The following is a 27,025-nucleotide window of genomic DNA, read 5'->3' as shown; positions in this document are numbered from 1 at the left end:
GACATCGATTTTTTACTTAAATTCCCTACTCCTCCAAAACGGCTATGTTAATTTAAAAGATTTTTGCACGAATAGATTAGGAATTCTTTAATCTTTAAATGACACGTTGCGTTTTTCAATCGAACATTACTTTCATTCATAAATTTTACTTTTGATAAATTCCGAACGTTTTGCTGTTGAGGGGGCCTTCGCGGGGTGCGGGCGGCAGTCGGCCGCTGGCCTTCAGACGGGGAGGTTGTGTCACTAGCTGCAAACTGACATTAGCGATCAAAATGAATTTTTTCTTTGGCTGAGTTGCACCACCTGACGTGACCTAACTTTGACCGTAGCTTTGGCGATAACCGGTGTTTTTTGTATGGAGTTAGACAGACTTTTGACGCTTGTCAAAGTTGAAGTAAGATGGTGCAACCCAGCTTTTGTTCGACAATAGATTTTATGTCAGAATTGTTCATAGAGTACGTGCAGTCAGATGATACAATTGAATTATGACGCGCTCAGACGCTATTTTCTACCTGAATAGAATCTATTAGTGTAAAAAAACTATAATTGACTCCAAAACAACTGCACTAGATAAATACAAGTAGAAAAATTATTACGTTATTTATTTACTAGGCCTTTGCAATCAGTATCCAAATTAGGAGCTAGTCAGAATCTGTAACTTAATCGATTTACGTGAAGAAAACAATTTATATTTTCAATGTTTCTTCGCGAAAATACCACAATTAAAAATAACACCTGTAACGCCCCTGGGTCTGCGGGTGTCTATGGGCGACGGTAATCATTTACCAACAGGTGATCCGTTTGCTCGTTTGCCTCCTGTCACATCAAAAAAAATTAAGATAAAGTGGTATTGAATTGTTCTATAGAGCTTATTAAAAATTTGGATACTGATTACAAAATTAGCCATTTTCGGAGTCGGTGTGTGTCCAATATTTTTTGATAATGTAAAATTGACGGACCAAAAGTCTTTTTTTAAGAAACTAGCCTATTCTTATGGCCACATTCCAGCTCCATCATCAGACCCTGCAGTTTACCTTAGAGAATTGAAGACTCATGATTTTCAAAGTAGCGTACTTACATAACATTAGGTACTTGCTTATACAGGGTGTCCTAAAAACAATGGATAACCCTTCAACCATCGATAGGCCTCGCCATGGTCTCCCTAACGTCCAATTTTGACCCCAGTAAAAATATCACCGTTTTGAAGATTTTTAAGTTTTTGTGCATTTTTAGAAAATTGTAATGAAATTATTTAGGTATAATAATAAATAAATACAAATCATACGAGCCTAAACTCGATGGAATCGTTTAATCCCGGAGTTGCTATGGGGCCACTGGCATTCCAGCTCTACCATCAGATCAGCTCCATGTCATTACAATATTGCATTGTCACCCGAATTACATGTATATCCGAAATTTTAACTCAATCAATTGATGAAGGATTTCTAATAAAAAGACAAATACATTTTCAGTTTATTCTTCATAAGTGACACAGAGAGAATGACAATAGACAAAAGCAGAAACATTTGCTTTTTTAGGCCATAGACAATACTAGGTACTAATGCGTTCCAATAGGGTAACTGGGTAATGAAATCGAAATTCTATTTAGTCCATCAGACAGATAATTAGAAAATATTAGACTCATATTTTTTATTTTTTTCCATAATCGAATAATTACAGTATTATATTGAGTTGAAATCTCGCGTGATGTCACATTTGAGTAAAACTTCTACTCAAGCGTGGCGTATCGCGCCATTTCAACTCGATGTAGCACTGTTATTATTTAATTATGAAAGAAAATAAAAAATATGAGTCTAATATTTTCTAATTATCTGTCTGACGGACAAATAATTGAAATTTTGTCATCTAGCCTAGTTGTCGTCAGGAAGTTGGTCTAACTAATTCAGCTTGCAAGATTCCACCCGAACAAACATTTATGTAATTACCTACATACATCATAAATTGCAAGCTAAATAAAAGCTTGTAATAAACTCGGGTTTGTTCAAATTTCGAGAACGACTGAACCGACAAAAGCATTAGAAAATTTACGAAAAATAAAATAAAATTTTATCCCGTACAAAATGTTCATGGATTTTGTTATTTTTATTAAATACCTTTACGCCTGAGTTAAATGACACCGACATCAAGGTTTATCAATTTAAGTTTAAAATTAGGCAGTAATGTATGAAGAAAGAGCTTCTATTCTGTATCTACCTATGCCCGTGTATTTTTGATCGGTGTCAAATCGGAGTTTTTGGTGCGGGGTACGCGGGTGTTGCTCGCGGCGTGAAGGTCAAACGCCCAAGGTCATTGAGGACTCTAATCGCCTTAAGGCTTGGTATTTCTGCTAAAGTAGGTATTTCGCGCTGTCAAAATCTGCGCGCGCAATACTTCGCCGAAGACAGCGCGCCAAAGAGCTCTCGCGGCTACACAGTATAGAAATACGCAGTTTAGAAATACGCAGTTGGTTAGGTTAGGTTGACTTCCTTCCGTTCAAGCGTCACACTCACAGCACTTTCTAATACAAATCATATCCAAGTGATACAAATTAAAACAACTTTCAAAATTTTTGGGAATATATTTTAGAATCGAATAAATATAGAATATAACTGCCAAAGTAAACACGGTTCAAAGAGGCGTGGCGTCACCCGACCTTCCGGAAGTTCCGCGCCGGCTAAAAGAATTTCAAGATTACGTCACCCGACCTATCGGTAGATCCTCGGGAGCTTGAGCGATTGGAAAAACATTTTATGATCAGTTACTCGTAGTAGCGATTATTTAGAGCTTGGATAATAAATTATAGTTGTTGCAATTCACAAAGCTTTGCATGTAGTTAATTACATTAATCAGTACACGCATCAATTTTGTTCAGTCTTTTTGTTTATTAATAAATAAAAATATCATACCAAAATTGCATACATATTTGTTTGTATTGGTCTGGGTGTTTTCTTTCCATAATTTATGTATAACGTATGTACGGGGCTCTGTATCGAAAATCACTATGAGCAATGAGCATCACACACGGTTACCTGGAGTGCATTACCGCAGCAATTTTTTTATAAAAGTTGTGCTTTAGAGAGTCGAGAGTATAGCAGATAATTAGTCCATCGTGAGCAGAAATTTGTCCACTAATAGCAAAATTCGTTCAAATTATAGTTTTAAAGTTATTAGGAAAAAACAGATTTTGCTGGGGTAACGTTTCAAACATTACCCTGGAAATTTTTTTTTTTAAAGTCGTTCTATCCCAGAACCAAATACATGGATAGATAGCTCTTGTTGCGTAGTAATTTGTCCACGAATAGCAAAATTTGCTCGGTTCTCAAGTTATTTAGAATTTTGCTGGGGTAATGTTTTGTGATGTCCCAGATCTCGTAAATGGCTCAACGCAGAAGTTTGAAAAAAATACCAATGATAGACCTTGATATGTCCAAATTAGTTCAAAAATTAGTTATTGATTTGAATGATAAACACCAGTGTAATTAAAATATTTCGAAATTCAGATAAAACGGATTTGTGAGTAAACCAGTACTCTTACAATCGAATAAAAAGGTGTAGCATGTACCCTTGGTACACCTTTATAACCACAGTAAATATAAATGATGTGGCTTTGCGCAAAAGAGAGATTTCAAGAAATCTAATTTATTTTAACAGTCTTACTTTCGTGGCCGAATACGCGATTCCCTTATAACAAGGGAACATGGCATACAATGGACAAATTAAAATGTTCCTTGAATAAGCTATCCTGTTAATTTCAGCTTTATATTACGACTTATAAGAAAGTTATCGAACTGCAAAAAATATCAGGAATTCTTCTATAAGCCGACCAAATTATAAAGGTTACAAAAAAGCGAACGTTCCATACATCAACTCCAGTTTTAAATCCGTTGACATCTGCTGCATCTGCCATCTTTTTGGTTAGAATATTCTTCCATCTTGCAGCGTAGACCTTTAGCTACAGACCTTAGACAGTATTTTTGTGAAAATTCTTACGCATGGTGGAGGAAGGGACGCTCTAGACACTCAAGTCTACAAGGAGTCACATCAACTCCAGTTTTAAATCCGTTGACATCTGCTGCATCTGCCATCTTTTTGGTTAGAAGATTCTTCCATCTTGCAGCGTAGACCTTTAGCTACAGACCTTAGACAGTATTTTTGTGAAAATTCTTACGCATGGTGGAGGAAGGGACGCTCTTGACACTCAAGTCTACAAGGAGTCACATGAACTCCAGTTTTAAATCCGTTGACATCTGCTGCATCTGCCATCTTTTTGGCTAGAAGATTCTTCTATCTTGCAGCTTAGACCTTTAGCTACAGACCTTAGACAGTATTTTTGAAACATTCTTACGCATGGTGGAGGAAGGGACGCTCTAGAGACTCAAGTCTACAAGGAGTCATATGAACTCCAGTTTTAAATCCGTTGACATCTGCTGCATCTGGCATCTTTTTGGCTAGAAGATAGTTATGCATCCGTCAGCTCCCTCTGCTCTAGACTAAACAAGATAAGTCATCACTTTCCGCTCTACAGTGTAAGCATTCGTAGAATTGTTATTCACATAAGAGATGTGTCAGCAGAACTAAATTGTAAACACCGTACTGGACGACTGCGATCGGCCACAATATTAAATCATTATTAAATCGCCTCCAACTCGGCGAGGACGTGATCACTTAGTTTAATTAAATATAATCCTTTTTAAAAAGCTTCCACCCCGCTCCCGAAATCTGACTGGCGCAGCCGTTCGGATTTATTGCTGCAAGTTTTCCTAAAGTTTACGCGATTGGTGTCAAAATCCGCCGTTTAAATTCGTGATACTACGGGAAACTAATAAATCCGCCGAACCAAATAAATTTGTCATCGAAGTACGGGTGGAACGAGTATGCAGAGAACGGTCGGTTGGTGAGTAGAACTTTTCGCCAATCCTTCCACTCCTTATCCTCTGTGTATTTTTCATGCTTTTTAAATCGTAGGGAAATATTGCTACTCCGGGATAGAACTTCTCCCAGGGTATCGCATTTTGTGTTTTCGTCATAAAACTTTATCGTTAACACTTTTCGTTTAGATTTAAGTGAATTAAATATTGAAACAAAGTAAAGAAAATAAATTGAAATAAAGTAAATAAATTGAAATAAAGTGAAATAAAGTAAATAAATTGAATATTGAATTAAATTAAATAAGTTTATTGTGTAAAGTAAAAATTATTAAAGTTGTTAAGTTAATTGTCTCTCGAAATTGAACAATTAAATTAAGAACCACTCTTATTTTTACTGTGTATTTTATTGTGTATTTTATTGTGTGTTTTACACGGTAATCACTACGTGTATTTTAATTGTGAATATTGTGTAAAGTACTGTTACAAATTCTGACTGGCGCATATCAATTAATAAATTTAAATTCAGTAAAAATGGCTTCACCACAAATCGAATCCGTACAAATCACGCCAATACCCAACGAGATGCTCAGATTAATTCCATTTTTTAATGGTGACAAAAAACATCTAAATTTGTTCCTTAAAAAATGTGAGTATGTTATATCGAGATATAGAGGTGGGGTTGAGCAAGATTTATACGTGTACCACGCTATCACTAGCCGCCTTACAGAAAATGCAGCAGCACTGTTATCAGAACAAGAAAATTTAACAAACTGGTCGGAACTTAAAGAAATCCTGACACAACATTTTGGAGACCCGCGTAGTGAGGCATGCATTAATATTGAATTAGAATCACTAAAAATCAGATCGAATGAATCGTACACAGACTTTTGCAACCGCGTGCAATCAACCAGGTCAATGCTTATATCCAAAGTAAACACCATAGCAGACGAGTCAATCCGTCACGCCAAAATCACCATATACAACAACACCGCGTTAAACGTGTTTCTCTATAATTTACCAGAAAACCTTGTGCGCATTGTGAGACTAAAGGCACCGTCCACTTTGGAAGCCGCCCTCTCGATTGTGCTCGAGGAAGTAAACTTTATGGACCAATATAACATGCGAAGCAAAATGCATTCGCAACCCAAACCTAACAATTCGTTTACGCCAACTCAACAGAAATTTTCAGGCAATCAGCCTCATTTTGTCAGCTCTAATGCTTTCAAACCGATAATTCCTCCACAATTTAAATTTGGCCTTCCGCCTAATCAAGGCTACAAACCCTTCCAGCAATATGGAAATAAACCTTTACAACAATTCGGCTATTTCAAGCCTCCGCATCAACCAGGTTTCAGGCCGCCGCAACAGTTCGGCTACAGGCCTCCACAGCAGTTCGGATATAGACCGCCCCAGCAATTTGGCTATAGACATCCTCCTCAGCAATTCGGTTACAAGCCGCCTCAATTCGGCTATAAGCCACAGTTCGGTGCTCAGCAAGCCCAACAAGTCCAGCCGCCACGTATGCAGCTGACCGACGTGTCTATGCGTACAGCTACAAAACCAAACAATGTAAATGAAACAAACTTAAATGATCTGAACTACGACGAATCAGAACAGTCCTATTACGATCAATATTATTGTGAATACCCTATAGATGAATATAATAACATGTACAGCGAACAGTATTACCCTGATTTCGAGGAAACTCCCGAGGAAACCCAGGAAACTGAATTCCAACAGGATTTTCACGAAACAGCCTCCATCAAAGAACAGAACAGATAAACATTAATTGCGATCCGGAATTAACATTACCATATATTTACCTACCGGAACTGGATGCTCGCATGATGATCGACACTGGCAGCATGCGTTCGTTCTTTAGTCCGCGTATTGGCTATCAGTATTTCAGTGAATTCATAAGAAATGAACCGTTCCAAGTTGTGAGTACACATTCGTCGAGTATTCACGATGAAACTATGGAAATCCCCCTTTTACCAACATTTAACAGTGACAAACACCACAAATTTTATTTGTATGATGTAGACAAAAGATACGATGGTCTTATTGGAAATGATTTGTTAGAACAATTAGAAGCATTAATTGATTTGAAAAACAGGGTCCTTAGGACTAAAACAGCATGTATTCCGATAATTAATAACAACCTTAATTACGTTATTAATTTACCTCCACGTTCAGAAAAACGCGTAAAGTTACCTGTTGACCAATATTCAGGTGACGCTATTCTAAATTACAGAGAATTTACAGACGGCGTTAGAATGCCTAGTGCAATCGTTAACTGTCGCAACGGATACGCATCCACGATTATTCAAAACACTTTAGACAGACCAATCAGTTATAAAATCACTTGCCCATTTAAAGTTAATAAATTCGAATTGACTGACATTCAAGTTAACACGACACAAAACATGAATGACATCGAAATTGACAATTTGCTTGAAGAGAATTTGGTAAAGTTACGATTAGACCACACAAACGACGAAGAGCGTGAAAAAATTTACAGCCTTTGTCATAAATATAAAGACATATTTTATTGCGATCAACTTCCATTAACATTCACAAACAAAATTAAACATCAGATAAGGACAAAAAATGAGGATCCAATCCACGTAAAGCCATACAGACAGGCCCCAGCTCAGCAAGCTGAAATTACTAAACAAGTAGAAAAAATGTTAAAAGATAATGTAATCCAGGAATCCCACTCTCCTTGGAGTGCACCAGTTCACCTAGTGCCAAAAAAAATGGACGCATCTGGTGAAACAAAATACAGAATGGTTATCGACTACAGACGTTTGAACGACATAAAGATCGACGACAAATACCCATTACCAAACATTAATGACTTATTTGATAAATTAGGAAAAAGCGTTTACTTCAGTACGATTGATTTAGCTAGCGGATATCATCAGATTGAGGTAGAAAAATCAGACAGACAAAAAACAGCCTTCAGCACACAAAACGGTCATTATGAGTTTCTCAGAATGCCCTTTGGCCTTAAAACAGCTCCGGCAACATTCCAAAGAACTATGGATAATATACTTAGAGGTCTACAAGGACTCCATTGCATGGTTTACCTTGATGACATAATTGTGTATTCCAGCAGCTTAGATCAACACCTGGAACATCTAAAATCAATTTTCGACAGACTTAGAGCCACTAACCTTAAAATTCAACTTGATAAATCCGAGTTCCTTCGTAAGGAAGTGCTTTACCTAGGACACACCATCACGAAAAACGGTCTTAAACCTAATGATGATAAAATTGACGCTGTATTAAATTACCCAATTCCGAAAACGACCACAGAAATAAAGAGCTTTTTAGGACTTGTAGGATATTACAGGCGCTTTATTAAAGACTTTGCTAAAGTTACAAAACCATTAACGTCATGTTTAAAGAAACGAAATAAAATCGTAATAAATCAGGAATATACAGACGCATTTAACAAATGTAAGGAATTACTTACACATGCCCCATTATTACAATACCCAGACTATGACAAGCAATTCATATTAACAACAGACGCATCGAATGTAGCATTGGGCGCAGTACTCTCACAAGGACAAGTAGGCAAAGATAAACCCATAGCGTATGCTAGCCGCACACTTAGTGATACTGAAGCTCGATACAGTACAATCGAACGCGAATTACTTGCTATTGTATGGGCTGTAAAACACTTCAGACCTTATCTCTATGGTCGTAAATTTGTCATTTACACAGATCACAGACCTTTGGCATGGCTTAACTCGCTAAAGGATCCAAACAGCAAATTAACTCGATGGCGTTTACGCTTACAAGATTACGATTTCGATATCGTGTACAAAAACGGAAAACAAAACACAAACGCAGACGCGTTATCCCGCATAAAAGTAAATGCTCTCGATTCAGATAATCAGTCCATGAAAGTAAATGTTAGCAAAAAGGAAAAACGTATTCAAAAACATGTTGATAAAGTTGTAAAGAAAATAGAAAAATTATCATCAGGAAGTACAATAGTAATTTCCGACTCTACATCCTCAGAAGGAAGTAGACAATTAGGTTCAGAATATCCGATTCCGTCGTCAAATAATTCAGACTGTGTCGATGAACAATCAAATAACTCACAAACTATTCATTCCGCAAAGGATACCGAATCACAAGGCATCCCAATCTTAAACGAAGCAATCGATAACAAACCTAATCAAATATTAGTCTTTGAACGATTCGATAATGAACTTTCAGTCAAAAACCTTTCACGCGATAAGCAAAAGGTTCTTGAAGTACATTTACCTGATAATAATGCAGAATTAGTAAAACAGTTTTTAAAAGAATATATCAAACCTAAAACAAAATATTTCATTTATTTTGAATCAGATCAACTTAGACGAATTTTCACAGACGTAATTATTAAACTTTTTAAGAAAGATGTAGTTCAGTTTTACGAGTGTACAGAACGGGTAAATTACATAGAAGACGAGGGTGAACAAAAAGCAATAGTTATCCAATACCATGAAGGAAAAACATGCCACCGTGGTATTAAGGAAACATTGATTAGAATTCGTAGAAATCATTTTTGGCCTAACATGCAACAAACAGTTTCCGCAATCATTAACGCTTGCGAAGCCTGCCGTAAAATGAAATACGATAGGAAACCCATAAAACCATTTTTACAATTAACTAAAACTCAAGATTCCCCATTTCAGGAAATTTTCATTGATCTCTTCAGTATTGAAGGAATCACATATTTAACCCTAATTGACGCCTTCAGCAAATTAGGACAAGCAATAGAGATACCTAGCAAATCAACATCAGACGTTACTAGAGCACTTATGAAATATTTCTCATTCTACGGAATTCCAAAACGTATAAGCTCAGATCCAGGAACCGAATTTAATAACGAACTCATGAAAGAATTTCTAAATTTACATAAAGTTGAACTTCACATCGGAACCCCAAATAACCCTAATTCTATGGGACTTATCGAACGCTTTCACTCGACAATTATAGAGATCTATAGATTGGCTAAATACGAAAGACGATGTACAGATACCGCATCAGTTATGACATATTCAGTAATGGCATATAACCACACCATCCACTCTGTAACTGAGTTAACACCATTTGAGGTAGTTTTTGGTCATACAGATTCAGACAGTCCATTTAGAATCAATTTCGAAAAGCAATATTATCAGCAATTAGTTCAAGATCATGCGAAACGTACAAAGCACTTATATAAATACATAGCTCAGAAAACGACAGCCAAAAAGGAAACCATTAGGGAAAAGAAAGGTGGTGAAACAGACATAGAGTTTTCCGAAGGAAACATAATATTTGCAAAAGACGTAAATAAGCGTAAAAGCAAAGACAAACCACGTTATGTAAAAGCAAAGGTTGTAGGCAAAGCCAAGCGAAACATCTTACCAATTAAAGTAGGTGATAGGACTACCAAAGTGCCTATTAAAAACATTAAACGCCCTCCGCAGGTGGTGCCTTCTGCTAATGATAGGGACGCAGGCGCTGGCCCTTCAACTAAAGATAATATCTAAGAAAATTACCCTGGTCTCAAAAATGTTCAACAGTTTCATAAATATTTCAGAGCAAATAAATAACAACTCTATTATTATTGATGAACGCTTGAAACGAGTTGAAAGCCTATTGCAAAACATAACGTCCACACAAAACGATTGGACTTTTTCTACATACATACTAGGAGTGTATAACATATTCATAAGTAGTTTCCGTACAATATTTATAAGATTAAGTGAAATAGAAACAGCATTAGCATTAAGTAGAGTATCCATTTTACACCAAGCAATTGTAAACTCTACAGAATTATTGTATCATTTAAAGTTAATTTCAAACTCTGCCAACTTAGTTTACCAGCCTACGGAAAGCAATTTGTTAAATTTAGAAGAAACTATTTGTGTAAAATCTTATATGAAACAGGATCAGATAACATTTATTTTAGAAATACCATTAATAGATAATTATACTTACAATTATTATAAGATATACTCACTTCCTATATTCCAAGAATCCCGAAACGTTACGCTTTCCATTTTCCCCAAATTTCCTTACCTTTTGGCGAAGGGTTTGAAATACTTACCGATCGTAACACCGTGTCGCCCGCTTGCCGCCGGCGATCGCTTCCTGTGCTCTACGGACAACCAGGCTCTACATAACGAGCCTACCTGCGTGGAACAGCTAATGAGGTTCAGTAAGGACCTTACCTCCTGCAAGCAGCACCAGATCCAGCTGGAAGAAGTAAAACTCCAGCAGCTCAACGCGAACAACTGGATTCTGTACAGCAGACTGAAAGGCACGCTGACCAAACACTGCGACAGCGAAGTCAGTAAGCAGTCAGTCTTCGGCACGTACATCATCACCATCGATGAGCCCTGTGACCTGGAAATCCATGGCCTGCAGATCCACCATCGACTCTACATTTCATCAGACGCCGTAGAACACGTACCGGTGATTCACCTACCCGAGCTACCTGTAAACGCAACGCTATCCGGTGCACGCGCACTCAATATGCATGGAATCAATTTGGATGAAATCAAATACATGTCGTACGCCCTGAAACACAGTGCAGCAATCAGTGCTAGTGAAAATGAAACAGACACTTCTTATTTTACATACTTTACATTTATATTAGTTTTGATTCTTTTTATGTTAATTATGTTAATTGCCTTCCGCAAACATGTAGAAATTTTATGTAAACGAAATTATCGGAATACTCATAAAAATGAAACTTCCGATAATTTCTCACTTAGGGAGGGAGGAGTTATGCATCCGTCAGCTCCCTCTGCTCTAGACTAAACAAGATAAGTCATCACTTTCCGCTCTACAGTGTAAGCATTCGTAGAATTGTTATTCACATAAGAGATGTGTCAGCAGAACTAAATTGTAAACACCGTACTGGACGACTGCGATCGGCCACAATATTAAATCATTATTAAATCGCCTCCAACTCGGCGAGGACGTGATCACTTAGTTTAATTAAATATAATCCTTTTTAAAAAGCTTCCACCCCGCTCCCGAAATCTGACTAGATTCTTCTATCTTACAGCTTAGACCTTTAGCTACAGACCTTAGACAGTATTTTTTATTATTTATTTGTGTCAGTGTGCTCTTCTAAAGAGTGTAAGACGATTGTATGTAGGTACTATTAAAATGAAATTTTATCTCATTGGTTTTGTCTCATATTTGAGTACTATGTATCATGAGTAGAGTCTTCGTTTAAAAGGATGCGAACGATTTAAATTTCAATAGGTAGACAAAATTGATAATTCTTAATTATCAAAAATTTAAGCTTTCTTCAGTAACACTGATATTATTATACTGTGACTCATCAAAGTCATCATTGTCAAAAATATTGACAAATCGCGAACTGTCACGGCCAAAAAACTGACACGCGTCCGTCCTCCGTAAGCGCCACCGCGCGACTGATTGAGATTGTTCAAGCCGTCATGGACGATTTTTTCCACATTTTTTAACATTGTAACTAAATAAGACGCAATATAAAAATTTCATCCGTTAAAAGCCCTCAAGTTATTTCTGAACTTTAGTTTAGTAAAAGATTTAGAATCTCAAATCGCTTATTTTAAAAATAAAACCATAAATAGAAAACGAATAGAGGTAACTTTGGGAATTTATTCTATCGAGTCAACTTCATCAAATCGTGTTTCCATCCGTTAATAGCCCTCGAAAATATCCTCAACTATGCCCAATAAAAATCTTAGCCTTTAATTTTACTGTTTAGTACCTCAAAAATGAAAAATGAAAACCTCATTTTCGCCATTTTCTCTGCTACCCGGCCTTAAAATGCAATTAGGGAAACATTGGTTTGGTGTATTACGAAGATATAGCTATAAAAGGGGATTTCAATAAGTTTTTGCCTTGTTTAAATTACCGTTTGTGAAATATTGTGCTGTAGTGTCAAAATATAAAATTCGTTATGAGTATCATGGAGATGGACTAATAAAACTATATTTTAGATTATGGAAGTCTATTTAATACAACTTTAACTTTCTGCCACTTACTTAGTCCAGTCTTTTGGTTGGAAATAATGTGGTAATAAGAATGATTTCCGAGAGTTTTGAAAATTGGTAACGATTCAAATTCTGATATGTTTTGTAGGTAAAACTACCAAATCACTGGATTACACTGTCCTGTCACTCATGTTGGCTGTAAAATTATGAAAGATCCAATATGATTTAGTTAGTCTAGGCACATGAGTAAAGAAAAACTTAGATAACAATTTGTTTGTATGTTATACTTTTGATATTTATTACATAAATCAAAAGCATGTCTGATATACGAGTAAATTGACACGTGAAGAAGTACTAAAGTGCACTATAGCCCTTTTAAGTGGCTCCTCAATTGCATGCGCGTGAGCAACATGCGTTAGCGTTACGTTACTAGCTGCATATTTACTTACAATGGATGCCTGTTTACCCAGACCACCTTTGTACTCTAAAGTGCAATATGATGCAATTGTAACTGTGTTGCAGCATGGCGTGGTGGGGGTTTTAAATGATAAATAAAAGGTTAAACCTTTAAAGGGGGGCGCAATATGTACGTACTTGAGTATAAAAAACCTGCGACCGCTGGCTGAAAGAATGCTTTCCAGACTGTTCGATACGACTGATATAAATAATCTTGACTGGAGGAGGGGGGGCGTGGAATTTTTGGTATTGTCGAAAGGGGGTGCGTCTCAAATAAGTTTGGGAACCAATGATTTAATGAGAGCGCGGCGAGAGCAAAAATGAAGGCGTTGGACCTACTTACTTTTGAAAAATTAATGGAAAATTTTTATGTACAGCATTAGGAGCGACAGCACATAGATCATAGAGTATAATATACATTTCTGTAGCAAAATCGCACTTATTACAACTTTTAAAGTGGTTACTTTGATGTGCCGTCGTCTGTACATTCAGAAAAGATTTTACTGTCACTGAAACTTAGAAAATACAAAACAACCTGTTCCAAAATAAAATACAAATAAAAAACAGCAATGAATACAAAAATATGCAAATCCCATAAGTTTCCGACAATGTGTCGAGACAGCTATGTTTTGAAGGACATTATAAAGTCGTCAAGGTGACAACGGGATAGAAATATAAAAAATATAATTAACTTTTAAAAAAAATAAAACCGACTTCAAATGCGTGAACACAAAAAAAAACTAAAAATTAAAAATATTGCGTATAAAAAAGTTCATCCCCAATTTTCCACCCTTGGGGGTGAAATATTTTCTTCAAATTCGCATGGAACCACCCTTTTGATAATACCTATTCAACAAAAAAATAATCGTTCAAATTGATTTATAATCGGCGGAGATACTGCGTATAAAAAAGTTCATCCCCAATTTTCCACCCTTGGGGGTTGTTTTTTCTATTATTAAATTTAAATGGGACCACCCTTGAGGTATTACCTATACGCCGAAAAAAGATTTGTTCAAATCGGTTCATAATTGGCGGAGTTATCGCGTAACAAACATAGAAAAAAAAAAAAAACATACGGGTCGAATTGAGAACCTCCTCCTTTTTTGAAGTCGGTTGAAAAATGGCCGAGACACACTGAATGATCTATTTCGACGCGCGCGCATGTTATGCGCAGAATCGCCACGAGGAAGTTTAAAAATACAGTTCACCGACTTCTTTTCGAGCTCAGTGGGACTGTATTTTCTTTTATTTTTGTTGTTTTATCATATTTTTTCTTTTTTACAATTTTTCCTGCCTTTTTTTTACATATGGCCAGTATAAAAGTGACTTTAGAAGCCATTCTTGGAGCTGATTGGATGACCTTGGATGTAGAGTCGATCAGAACTATTCCAAAATCCGACCAAAGCAAATTGTATCAGAAATCTTCGCGTGGATAGAAAAAAAAAACATTATTTCTTTCGTATAATGGCAAAAAGTCAATGCACAACGCTGTGTGTAAATAAAATTTACCTAGAAGTTTATCTCTACAAAACCTTGAACAAAAGTCAAGATAATTCGTTAATTAAAATTATCAGGTGATGTTTCTTGAAAGTGTTAATTGACATTTGACATTACAAATTAAACGTTAAATTATTTTATAGCAGCGTGATTTGTTAAGGCACATACTCTTATTTTAATTTCATCATTCATTCATTTCCTTCAGTTATTAAAATGGTAATAGTGGACCTATAAAATAACCATAATAATAAAGATAACATCATTTCATTAATGAAAATTGGTAATCATTAAACTCATCCGTAAACGATGACAAGCATTAAACTGATTAAATATCGTTATAATACTTAATTCCCATATAAACATGTCTGATAAAATAACTGTCAAAGATAATAGCGCGAAACTTGTTTAAACTGGTTCACGACATGGATGCGCATGTATAATTTAAAATTGGATATGTTATTGAAGCTATTTTTAGAAATTGAGGGTATTTTTAAATTTTGAATTTCACAATTAAGGATGAATTGGATTGGAGTGGAGTGCGACTAGCGACTAACATATTACTCATTTTGTTTTGGAAAATTTCTCATGGAAGAAGAAAACAAAAACAAAAAAGTGACGTAATCTTTCTGCTGCATTAAAAATATTATGTTTGATCTTCGAAAGGCGTTACGACTGCTGGACTATCGGGGCTATTCCCACCTCTCGTTCTCACCGCTGCAACTCCTGTGTAGCCAATACAGCTGCTGGACTGTCATGATCATCAGCATATAGCAGTTCATAGGTTGATTCTCCGATAAGAATTATAGTTACCCTTCCATCTAGCGGGAAGGCGACCTCCTATACTTCGCTTACCGAGTCAGCAGAACTCATCCTACCCCATTTGCCCCATTCGTCCATTTCAGCCAAAAGACCTCCACTGCTGGACAAATGCCTCCCTAAGATTTCCAAACGACCAGTCCTGTGCGGTCCGCATCCAGGTGCTTCCCGCGACCTACTACTATTACTAGGCTAGGTTTTTCAATAGCTCGTGAGTATACATTTTATAAGAATTTATAATAACCAACTTTGATGCCTTCCTCTTAAGGTCACTTATCAGGTCGAAAGCCGAGTCATTAGTCGCAGTTCACAATCAGCACGCATCACCGTATCAGTTCCCACGCTCGTCATTCTTATCAGTATGCCTTTGAGAGTGACATTCAATACTGTAACAATGTCTGTATACTTTCATCATAGTCTTTCGGCTCTTACCTTCTCTGAGCTGGTAGAAATAAAAGGTCATATGTATATGGTAGCATTGTGGAATTGGCCTATTGTATCCCCCATTGCTTGCTAGTATAAAGGGCACTGGGATATTCCCACCTCTCGTTCCCACTGCTGCAACTCCTGTGTAGCCAGGATCTACAGCTTGACCGCTAATAAAAACCCAACCAGTGAAGTTCAAGGTTGTCCCGGATTATAGGCTGTAGTTTTTGTGAAATGGGTATTATCAATAACGCATCTCTCTATGACCTAATGGTAGACTCTAGACTCTGAAGTCCTAGATTTCTAACATCCGGAGGCAATATAGTGAAAACGTATAAAACCAGTTGTTTACCTTGAAAACTACTTAAAACAACATGTTAATAGAAAGATAATATTTGCACGAAGCTGATATAATGTTTGCCTATTTATTGTGTGTGTTTGCTATTGAATTACGTTTTACATTGTATGTAATGCGAAGAGGCTATTCAATATGAAGTCTTCATAGATAATATTTGAAACTTGTATCTGAGAAATATTCGTTTTATCTTCTTAGGACAATGAATAGTAGATGCATTGCTCTTTAACTCTTTATTTTTTGTTTGAATACTTTATATCAGAAATCCTTTTTTCGATCAAACCACAGTAGGTGCTAAAAGTACGCACCAAAGCTGAATTCCCCTTATCAAAGTTTTCCAAGATAAGTTTGACCTGTCCTATCCTGTTGAATCCTGATGATCACAAATAATACCTCCACATTCTTTAAACATAGCTAAAACCTTCAAGATCTTTGTCCCAATGAAATGCTTTTGTCCCTGGTCAGGGCATCGTTCTACTTCGCGAATACATAAAATGAATCAGAAGGTATATTTAACGCAGATGGAACTGGATTCGCAACTGAATTGAAATGGTGCCACAATAAACTTCATATCTTCCTGTTTTGAACTGATCAAGGTTATATTTTAACCAAAATATTCGTGAACGGGATTAGGCAATATCAGGAAATATTCGGGGTTGGTACTCGCTAGTTTAACTGTTAGTTATTTCCTCATTATTAACCTAAACAAAATAACCTTATTCCAGTTGTAACAAAGACGTGTTGCGAACTTTTTGGCTACTTTGGATGTCACTAACTATTTGACGCTGACTGTCCGTCTTTTTGTAGATTTCTTTGTATGGAACAAAAGGCAAATTTATCTTTGTTCAACAAGTTGTTTAAGGTAATAATATTCCTGCCAGCTCATCTGTCAAGACAATTATAATCTGCAATGCCATACAAAAGCTGCCCTTGATTCAATCAAAATGCACGGAAGAGCAAATTTTAATTTCAGCATGAACAATGTCTAATGGTGACACTGCAACAGTGAATTATTTCTGTCGCCATTGCATTGGTCCCATAGTAAAAGTTGTTCATACTAAAATTATGAGTAGAACCATGACTTAATTGGAAAGTGGTTAAAAATTAATCCTGTATCGTATCGTATCGTATATTGTTGTTACCTTAAGTTAAACGCTTTGTCGTACTTAACTTGAAGGTACTAACTATTTATTTATTACTTTAAAGTGTATGTTTTCTACTATACATTGTACAAGTTTTCTGTGCGACAATGTCAAACGGCACCATTCCTGCAGATGAAAACACCCTGTTATGACTTCCCAGCGTGCAGTTTTCAAAACAGTTACCATTGTAAAAGCCACTTCTAAGAAGAGGTCTTTCTAGAAAGTAACTGCGAAATGATAACAATTAAGTATGTGTACTACTTTTCTAACATGTTAATGATAACAATTCAATAATATTATTATCATCTACTAGTTTTCTATCAGGTGACTCTAATTCAACAACTACTTGACTCTAATTCTGAAGTTTGAAATGGCTTAATTGGCTATTATTATAATGTTAACCGATTGCGTATGTATACGGGATAAACATTACTTTAATTGAAAATACTTTTTAAATATTGATTTTAGTGCATGTTACAAAATTACATACACAAATTATTTATAACTTTCCCTTTCTAATTGTTGTAACTATTATTTTACTGATTTTCCGAATTTTAACGATCTAATTTCACGGCCCCTAACTACTTAATTTATGTTCCCAAATCTACCCCAGTTAAGTAGACGGGGCTCGAGCCTCACTCAGGGTACGTCTTTAAGCTAGTGTCTTATTGCTTAACTCTTAAGGTTGAGAGTTCTGTGCCGTCATCTATTATCCGGTTAAGTCGCAAAAGCCTACATCTACCAGCGATTAGTCCGACCAAAAAAGAAGAAAATCGGACCCAATAAAGACCCTTGAGGCATCCAATAAAAAAGACTTTGGAATTCGACATGGTGTCAGCAGGTGTCACCTCCACCTTTTATCCTGCTTCTAACGCCATAATTCGGCTCGCAACCTGTTTGTTATTGTTTCCTTTTTGATAGTTCCGGACCCATAAAGGGGTCATCATTTTTGTCATTAGCATTGTACATGTCCTTCGTTGATATTGGACGTGAATTTTATAGCTTGATTCTTTTTTCTAGCTTAAAAGAACATGTTAGTTTTTCAGTTAAACAATCTTAAATTACTAAGTAGGATAGGTCACTACCTACCACGGTACTTTTAGTGTTACATTTTATGCTAGACAAGGCAGGTATTTGACATAACACTTAACTAAATATAAGATGGGATACTTGTCATCTATCTAAGCGTCAACAGACTCTTGAACTTGATCTTATTTTATTACAACCTTTTTTTTTAACCATATCTAGCAAAATAGCGTAAGCGACTCTACCAGGCTTTTATCGATATTCTAAGGCCACTGACTTAAAACCGAACGAAATGACAAGTAAACGATTGGCACGTGATGTTTACTTTCATTTTCTACCATCAACCGAATAGACTCAAAACAAAATTGCATTACAAATGCATTGAAACGAGAGCAACGTTCCTCATTGACCTTTGTCCAAATTGACACACCCACTGCGCGGGCGCACCTCGTTACATAGGCGTCTATGACTGAACGTAATTGTACAACCTTGTCATTTTTAACCGACTGCAGATAGAAGGGTTATGTTTGCACTTGTTTTTAAAGTAATAATGAAACACTTGTACCCCACACAAACAAAACAAGAAAGAAGGAAATACACAAAAGTGCAAAGAGATACATTTTAGGCGGTCTTATCGCTATAAAGAGATCTCTTACAGACAACCTAAGGATAGGTAGTATTTTAAAACAAGTAAGAGTATGTTTTGATTTGAAGTCTAAATGTTAATTTAGGCTTTGTGATAGACTTAGGTTATCTTCCTTCGTGTTAAGTTTTTAATTCCAATTTAAATATGTATGTTTTTTCATTGTTGCAAGCATAATTATACAAAAAGTGCTAATTAGTAACAGTACTGTTTTCATGATTTATTTTTCAGCAATATAAAAACGTAACGAATCGTCTTTATTTCGGATTGAAAAGAAAATGAACATAATTTAAAATTAGTCTGAATGGAATGCATTGTATTAGTCTATTGACTCTTAAACGAATATCGCTCAATATTCTTGACACTTGTTGGAAGACCACGATCAAGAATATTTGGGTCATCGTCTCAGGCGGACACACTTTAAAGTTACCAATCAACGAGTAATTATCGCATAGATTTGAATAATAAACCAATGAAACTTTCTGAAGTCGATGAACCTTCAATTGTTTTGTGTGCGTACAAACTACCTATCTACTATATCGTTCATTCAGGCATTTCATTGTGTTTATCAGGCCAGTGATCAAATTGTTTGCCTCTTAATTTATCGATAGTCGATGTACGTCAATTTTATTAATACCTATATGGCAAAACAATTCCTACATCATCCGTGATCGAAGATTGTAAAGTTGGTGCCATATTTGTGAGTTATTTACACCATAGATGCCATAAACCGATCGGTTCCTCCATAAGTGCCATAAAATCAGGATTTTTTATTATTTTATCACTTTCATCATCATCAGGTCATTTAGGCTACACTACTAGAGCACCACCCTCCACAATTTGCCACATGCAAATTTATTTATTTATTGACAAAGATCTACCAACAACGAACAACACATCTTTACACAAACAAGAAATGGAAGAATTGGCCTATTTACTAAAGCCACTTCCAAAACAACTCGTATTATGAGTTTCTTTGTTTTCTACCCCTTTCCTAACTTGGGGAATACAAGTATAAAAATAGGTTAATGGACAAATAGTTTGTTTTCAGGAAGTTCAGTGACTTGCAACTTCATGCATAAACAGTTTATTGTCCCCCTTTTAAGGGTTATCCAAGTTATTCAAAAGTCTGAACTGGATCTAAGTATGATCCTTGGGGGACTCCCGAAATCAGTTATTAACACTATTCTGACTTGTAGTAGTCAGATTTATCCTCTAAACCAGTGTTTCTTAACCTGTGTTCCGCGAACCTCTGGGGGTCCACGAGCATAATTATACATATGTCTATGGGGGTCCGCAGTCTTATCTATGGACCATTTAACAATCGTAACTTAATCAAAAGTCTCGTGAACGAAATTTATTGCTACTTTTTTAAAGGGGTCCTTAAAATTGTGCTTGATTTCCTAAGGGATCCGTGGACAAAAAAGGTTATCTATCATAATCGTTATCAACTCTAGATTACGCAGTATCATCATGAAGTCATTATGCATAATGATAGCACCTATCAATCATCGATCTGTTTTCCCAGACTGACAGGATTCCAAAACTGCAGCAGTAAGAAATCTAAACATGTCATGTTGCCAAAATGTCATTTAAGTCCTCAAGATAAGAATGTTTACGATCAGCTCAGTTTACAACCTGTCGGGCATGTTTGAAACGAAAGGCGTTATGCGTCATGCAGTTTAAATATCCGATGTTGCAGATTTGAAAACATTTTTTAATGTTAGCCAGTAATAACAACAATATTTGGGCTGGTGGGCCCAAGGGGTTCGAAAAGAACCTCTAAAGATCGCTTTTAAAACAAAAATGTCGTTTACCAAATACAGGTTTCTCAAACAACAGTAATATCATTCGACACTAACATTAATACCTTGTTTAAATAAAAATCTAGTAGAGAAGTTACACAATATTACTCAACTACTCTACCGTAAAATTATTGACTACAAGCTCCGCGATAAAATCCTTGATAGTGGAAAAACTATAATTGAAGATCGCTGAAAGAAGCAATCAAGTGGTTCCTATTGTTATAAAAACTGAATCAAGCTTAATTCAAAAGCGATTAATGCTTCGTTGGTTTAAGTGATAATAATGGGCACGTGCCTAATTACTGTGTCAAGATGAACTGGCCACGGCAAGGGTAGTTTGAACAAGCAATTATGTAGTACGAAAGTGTAATCGTTAGTCATTCTAAGACACTCAATGACGTAATTAAGTGTTAAATTATATCACGTTGAAAGTAGGTAAAGGTTTATCACCATTATCCCAACTAATATTATAAATGCGAAAGTAACTCTGTCTGTCTGTCTGTCTGTTACGCTTTCCCGCTTAAACCTCGCAACCGATTTCGATGAAATTTGGCAGGGACATAGTTTGAGTCCCGGGAATGGACATAGGATAGTTTTTATCCCGGTTTTTGAAACAGGGACGCGCGCGATAAAGTTTTTCTGTGACAGACAAAATTCCACGCGGGCGAAGCCGCGGGCAGAAAGCTAGTTATCCATATATCACTTTTAATAATAGTCTTCGTTCACTATTCCAGTAGGTTTTCTAATATGTCTGTTTTTTTTTAGAAATTACATAATTCACAAGTTAAACTGACATGGCCTAGCTGTTCTATGATTCGTAGAATTTGTAACAACGCATGATTTTGTGCAATTCAAAGTAGAATATACGAATTCTAATGTTCATGTTACAAGTTACAGTAATATTTTTCAGAGATGCACGCCCTCTTAAAACTGTTCACAAAATTCTTCTTCGATCTTATACTGGCGTGAGGCTACAATTCTATTGTCTTCTCCATAAAGAAGATATCTTTTTAAGTCTTAGAACACACAATATCCATTAACACCGCTGAAATCGTTGATACTTTAACCTTTTAGAATACAAAAGAGTGACGTCTGCTTTCAGAAGGTAAAAATAAAAGTCATCAGCTCCTTGTCATTGTATGTAAAATAGCTGTGATACTTAACTTATATACGTAACTTGCTATATGTCAGATTCATTAGACGCTAGCTTTGGTTCATTGGTTTCTTTAAGCTCGTAGATATCATTACTTGGTTTCAGTCTTTTGAAACTTATCGATTCATGGTTTCAAGATAGGTTTTGGTTTTAACATGTACCCTTTTATTTTTTTAAATAATAAAACAGTGCTACAAAATTTTAAGTAATCACTTTCTGACAATTTTTCTGAAACGAGACAAAAACAGCTACTCACACTATTTTGTTTATTTTTTAACTATCTGGACACTGGGTTTGAATTAATGCGCAGCAGAATCTATATTAAAGAGAGTTTAGTTAGAACAGGGTAGAAGCATTGAATTTTTGGATAGATCCAGTTTATTTAGTAAACTATTTATTGATACCGTTTTATAGAGCTCGTGAAGCACTTTCAGGATCAGTAAACAGTTTTTCGATATCTTGTACAGTTATTTATGAAATAATCAAGTGACTTACTTATCGTTTCTACCCTGTAGACTCCATAGAAATAAGAATCTATGACATCAGTTATGCCCGCTCAGTTCACTATTTTAATTTCAAAGCAACTGAATCTAATTTTACAGCGAATGAAAAGTAATTGTGTTGGCCTGAAATAGATTGCTTTTAAAGAAAATTTTCCTAGTTATTTGAATGGTGTACTGTCAACTACTCAGTTTTAGAGATGATGTACGCGAACGAAACGGAGCCAAATTACGGTCGGTTACGTTTTTTTAGTTTTTATGTAAATTCCTAGTGGAAGATGGTGATGAAAATTTTTACACACAGGTAGGTAGTGTGGTTTATTTATTACTAGAATGGTAATCAATTGTTGCGAGCACAACTTGGACCCTTGAAAATGTATGTAGATGGTATTTTGATTTTTACTCATTTCTTATTGGTCAACTAGTCATCATACTTCTGGTATTTCTTAGGCTGAGTTGCACCACCTGACTTTGACCGTAACTTTAATTATTAATGTTTTTTGTATAGAGTTTGACAGATTTTTTTATTTCTTTATTTATTTATTTATATTAGGGAAACAAAAAATGTCTAACGTTAGTTTAACTTGATAAGGATTTTTTTCTTGTAAGAAGAGCTTTTTGAAAGCCTAATTGGAAAAATATAAATGACTTATCTGTTCCAGGTAAAATGCTTTCGTATTTAAATTTGATTTACTAAAATAGCTGCAGCATTTATGTATTTCGATGCTATGATTATACTGGTTGCATAGTTAATAAATCTGGTTGGTTGAAAGTATATCCTAGCTAGATGGTAGGCTAGATTATAAACGAGTCTGTAATTTCATTCAGATTAATATGTTAATAATTGTTTCTAGCTGCTTTATAGGCACAAACATTCTTGCAATTTTAGAAATGCAGAGGCAGTGCGTTTGATACGAAATTAACTTCGAGAAATTTTGTTTTGCAATTCTTTCTTGCTAACAAACTTGCGTTTACTTAGACAATACTTTTACCGTCCGTCGTTAAGACCTGAATTTAATAATGTGAAAATTTCTGATAATGTTTTGTAACGTGTAAATTTATCGTAACCCCATTTGGCCAAGCTGAAAATATTTTCTCCTTCAGAACGTAAACATACAAACACATTTACTGAAAAGTTGCAAGCCACGTACCGGTATGGAAGCAAATCCTTTGTATCTTCACAAGGAGGTACAGTCACCGGTGTCGAAAATAACACACACGTTTATGTACACACGAAATGTTTTGGCGGGCGGAGACCGCCGGGCGCACGTCCGACCGTGTTCGTGGTTGCGCACCGACTGACCGGTCGCGCGCTTTTTCTTTCACCAGTACGAAGGTGTGTGGCGGCGAATCAGGCGCGTCGCGTGCCGTTCTTATTTTAAATTCCTGTCAAAGTGCGTGAACCTGCCAGTGCGGAGATAAGGCCACGTGATGGCGGCAGGTTGGTGTGTGGTTTTTTTATCTGTGGTGGTGCAGGTAGCGTGATTCGCGCCTAGGGTGGAACTGGTAGAGTCAAGAGATGCGCCGCGGATTGCGCTGTTGGAGTAACCTCAATCGCTTAATCCCTCGTCTTATCCTCATGCGATAAAGGAGCTTTGTTTAGGTGTTTACTCTCCAACATCTAATCGTGTAAAAAAATATTGTATAGAAAAAATAAGCACCTACCCATAGAAAGCTTGGCAACGCGTTAAAGGGGTGCTCTTGCAGAAATATCCATAAAGCATTTTGTTATGGGTCTCTCCATGTTTCAGAAAAATTAAATACAACATAAAACTATTAGAAAAGGTCCCATTATTAAAACAAATTAAACTTCCAATCAGCTCCTGGATCTTCCAGGAAACAATGAACACTTCGGGGAAATACAGGGTGTCCGAAATCGGTATCAGTAGCCCACAGAGCCTGATATCACGCCGTTAGCCACGCATGACCTTCGTCGGTCACCGTTACGATAATGGGTTAGTAGAATTACAATAAAAGTAGATGCAGTGGGTCCACTGGGTTTACTCCTAAAAACGTTATCCGAAGTTTCGAATGTTGCCATCCCTCTCACGCAAATACGAGATGCCAGAAGGAGCGACGGTGTCAGATAGAGCTGAAAATACTCCAAAACGCTTGCAGTAGCCCTGTATACCTCTTGAGAAGATGTCGTCATGATGACTGGGCACACTTTAAGAGCTGATGTTCTGTTTAAAACAGCTCCTTTTTGTTGCTGCAATAAAAAGGAAGGAAGGCTCGAAGGACCATGCACAGAACTTACATACGACTTTATCAACTCCCGCTCTGATTTTTAAGTTCCACATGTAAAGTAACTTTTTTCCAATCTTACTGCGCCTGCGCCTATTAGGTACGGTATAAAGATAACCGGCAAAGCCGGCAGTGAAATTGATGCTGTCGATTTGTAATCTGTCAGAATTATACATAATTTTGTGTTTATAATGATAGTAAATATGGAGACTTATTCTTCTGATGAATCACGATGAAAATACGTATTTTAGAAATACAAAATCTATAACCATTGAAATAATGGGGTTCCATATAATATCTGCTATGCAAAAGCAATATTGTTGAAGATGACCCTACTGTCCCCTCATTACCTTTACCTACATTCGTGACAGATTCAACTTCGAAATCGCGTTATTGAGCGTCATACATATCTATCTGTATACGAAAACCCCGGAAATCGCTTCGATTGGAAAAAAAATCCAGAGGGGTTGGTTATTTAAGTATTAAAAATGTTTTCTGCGTACTTACTAATTGTGTCCTGCCTGCCACGCCTTGCCACTTCAGCTTGCTAATCCGTCGGGCTATGTCAGCCACTTTAGTTCGTTTACGGATCTCCTCATTTCTGATTCGACCTCGAAAAGAAATACCGAGCATAGCCCTGTCCATAGCACCGACGACCTCTTAAAGGTAGCAGGAAGGCTGGATGCATTGTGGAAGTCATTGGGGTAGGCCTATGTTCAGCAGTTGACGTCCTATGTGGCTGAAATGAAGATGATGATGATGATGAAAATTATTTTTTTAAATTAAACAACCTGCACTATAATCTATAGTTGTGGTTTTGATCACGGAAGCTGTTGACAATGGCAGTGTCGATAACACTTCGACAATCGCGGTTTGTCGTGTCCTCAGCACCTTTGTACTTTACGTCAAGCTATGACGCGTTTGCGCTTGCTGGCTGCGAAATGTTTTAGAATAAAAAATGGTAAAATTCAGTATTTAATTTTTTTAATACCAGTTAAACTTTACCGTAGGTATGCCATTGTGATCGCTGGAGCATAGTGAACCATTTGCTGAGCACATTCAAATACATATAAGCGTATTGAGAAAACGTTATTTACCCAATTTTTTTGCTATAATTTCTATTTTGAGTCCCGTTTCGCTTGTTGATTCGCTGAAAGCCTTTTAAAATCTGTCAAATAAACTTCAACTTCTTATACTGAAACTGGTTCTTATTCTGATCTTAAATTCTTTAATAGTTTTTTGGCCCTTTTCAGGGCACTTATACACCTCCCAAATACAGCTTGCTCTACCATCATTTCGAGACAACATTTACGCCCGTATTCACAAACGATGCTTGCCTATGTGAAGCAGCAAATCGAACGCACAGCGTGGAATAGAGCTCTGTGATTGGTTCATACTCGTATGTCACTCTGTGCGCCCACGCGCACTGTGAGATCTCATAGTAATTTATTTATTTATAGAAACCAATAGCGATACATTGAAATTGTATGTGAATGTTTGTGAATACGGGCGATAGGCTGGTGCTGAGAAGTGGCGGAAGGCTCAAATTAAAACAAAACTGCTGAAATTAGAGTTTAGTTGAATTTTAATCCCAGTAGATAGGCATAATGAGCGCAATGTCACGTCAAACGCGGAAGTTTACGTCGCCGGTTGACATTGACACTCGTTTTTATGCTGGCCACTCAGCGGGGTTACTCCGAAAAACGTTATCCGAAGTTTCGAATGTAGCCGTCCCTGTCACGCAAAGCGAAATGCCAGCATGAAAGACGGTGACAGAGAGAAACGAAACTACGTAAACCTGGTTTCGGAGTAGCCACTCTGTAACGCACAACCATTGGTATTTCACTCTCAAATATTTATTTTTGTTTATTATAAACACCGGCAGTCGGTACAGCAGTACAATGTTGAGGGTACCTTGAGATCGCGATCGGCGTGAATGTAGATGGGTGACCGTTTTGCAATTACAGAGGTAATTAATACTCTGTCTCTACTTCCATATTCCATTTGTGCTGCAAAAGTGGGTCTCTACATTATCACCCATTCTACTCCTAACTTTGAGTAGGTACCTACCTTGCATTGAAATCTCTCTCCTATCAAATGACTATG

At 36.5% G+C, this 27,025-nt stretch overlaps 2 protein-coding genes across 3 annotated transcripts in view; one reads left to right on the top strand and one right to left on the bottom strand.

The window, feature by feature from the left end:
• Positions 1–24,110, bottom strand: part of LOC135082067 (protein I'm not dead yet) — a 66,472-nt gene extending 42,362 nt beyond the window's left edge. For both annotated transcript variants that reach the window (XM_063976819.1, XM_063976820.1), the window contains exon 1: positions 23,827–24,110. The gene's annotated coding sequence lies outside the window, so the exon portion shown is untranslated. The remainder of the gene's footprint in view (positions 1–23,826) is intronic.
• Positions 1–27,025, top strand: part of LOC135082428 (GPI transamidase component PIG-S) — a 107,282-nt gene that overhangs the window by 23,506 nt on the left and 56,751 nt on the right. The gene's annotated exons all lie outside the window — the stretch shown is intronic.

The sequence above is a fragment of the Ostrinia nubilalis genome, chromosome 21, assembly GCF_963855985.1.
Source record: "Ostrinia nubilalis chromosome 21, ilOstNubi1.1, whole genome shotgun sequence".
Taxonomy (NCBI): Eukaryota; Metazoa; Arthropoda; class Insecta; order Lepidoptera; family Crambidae; genus Ostrinia; species Ostrinia nubilalis.
The sequence above is the reverse complement of the archived record's forward strand: the minus strand, read 5'-3'. Positions and strand labels throughout refer to the sequence as shown.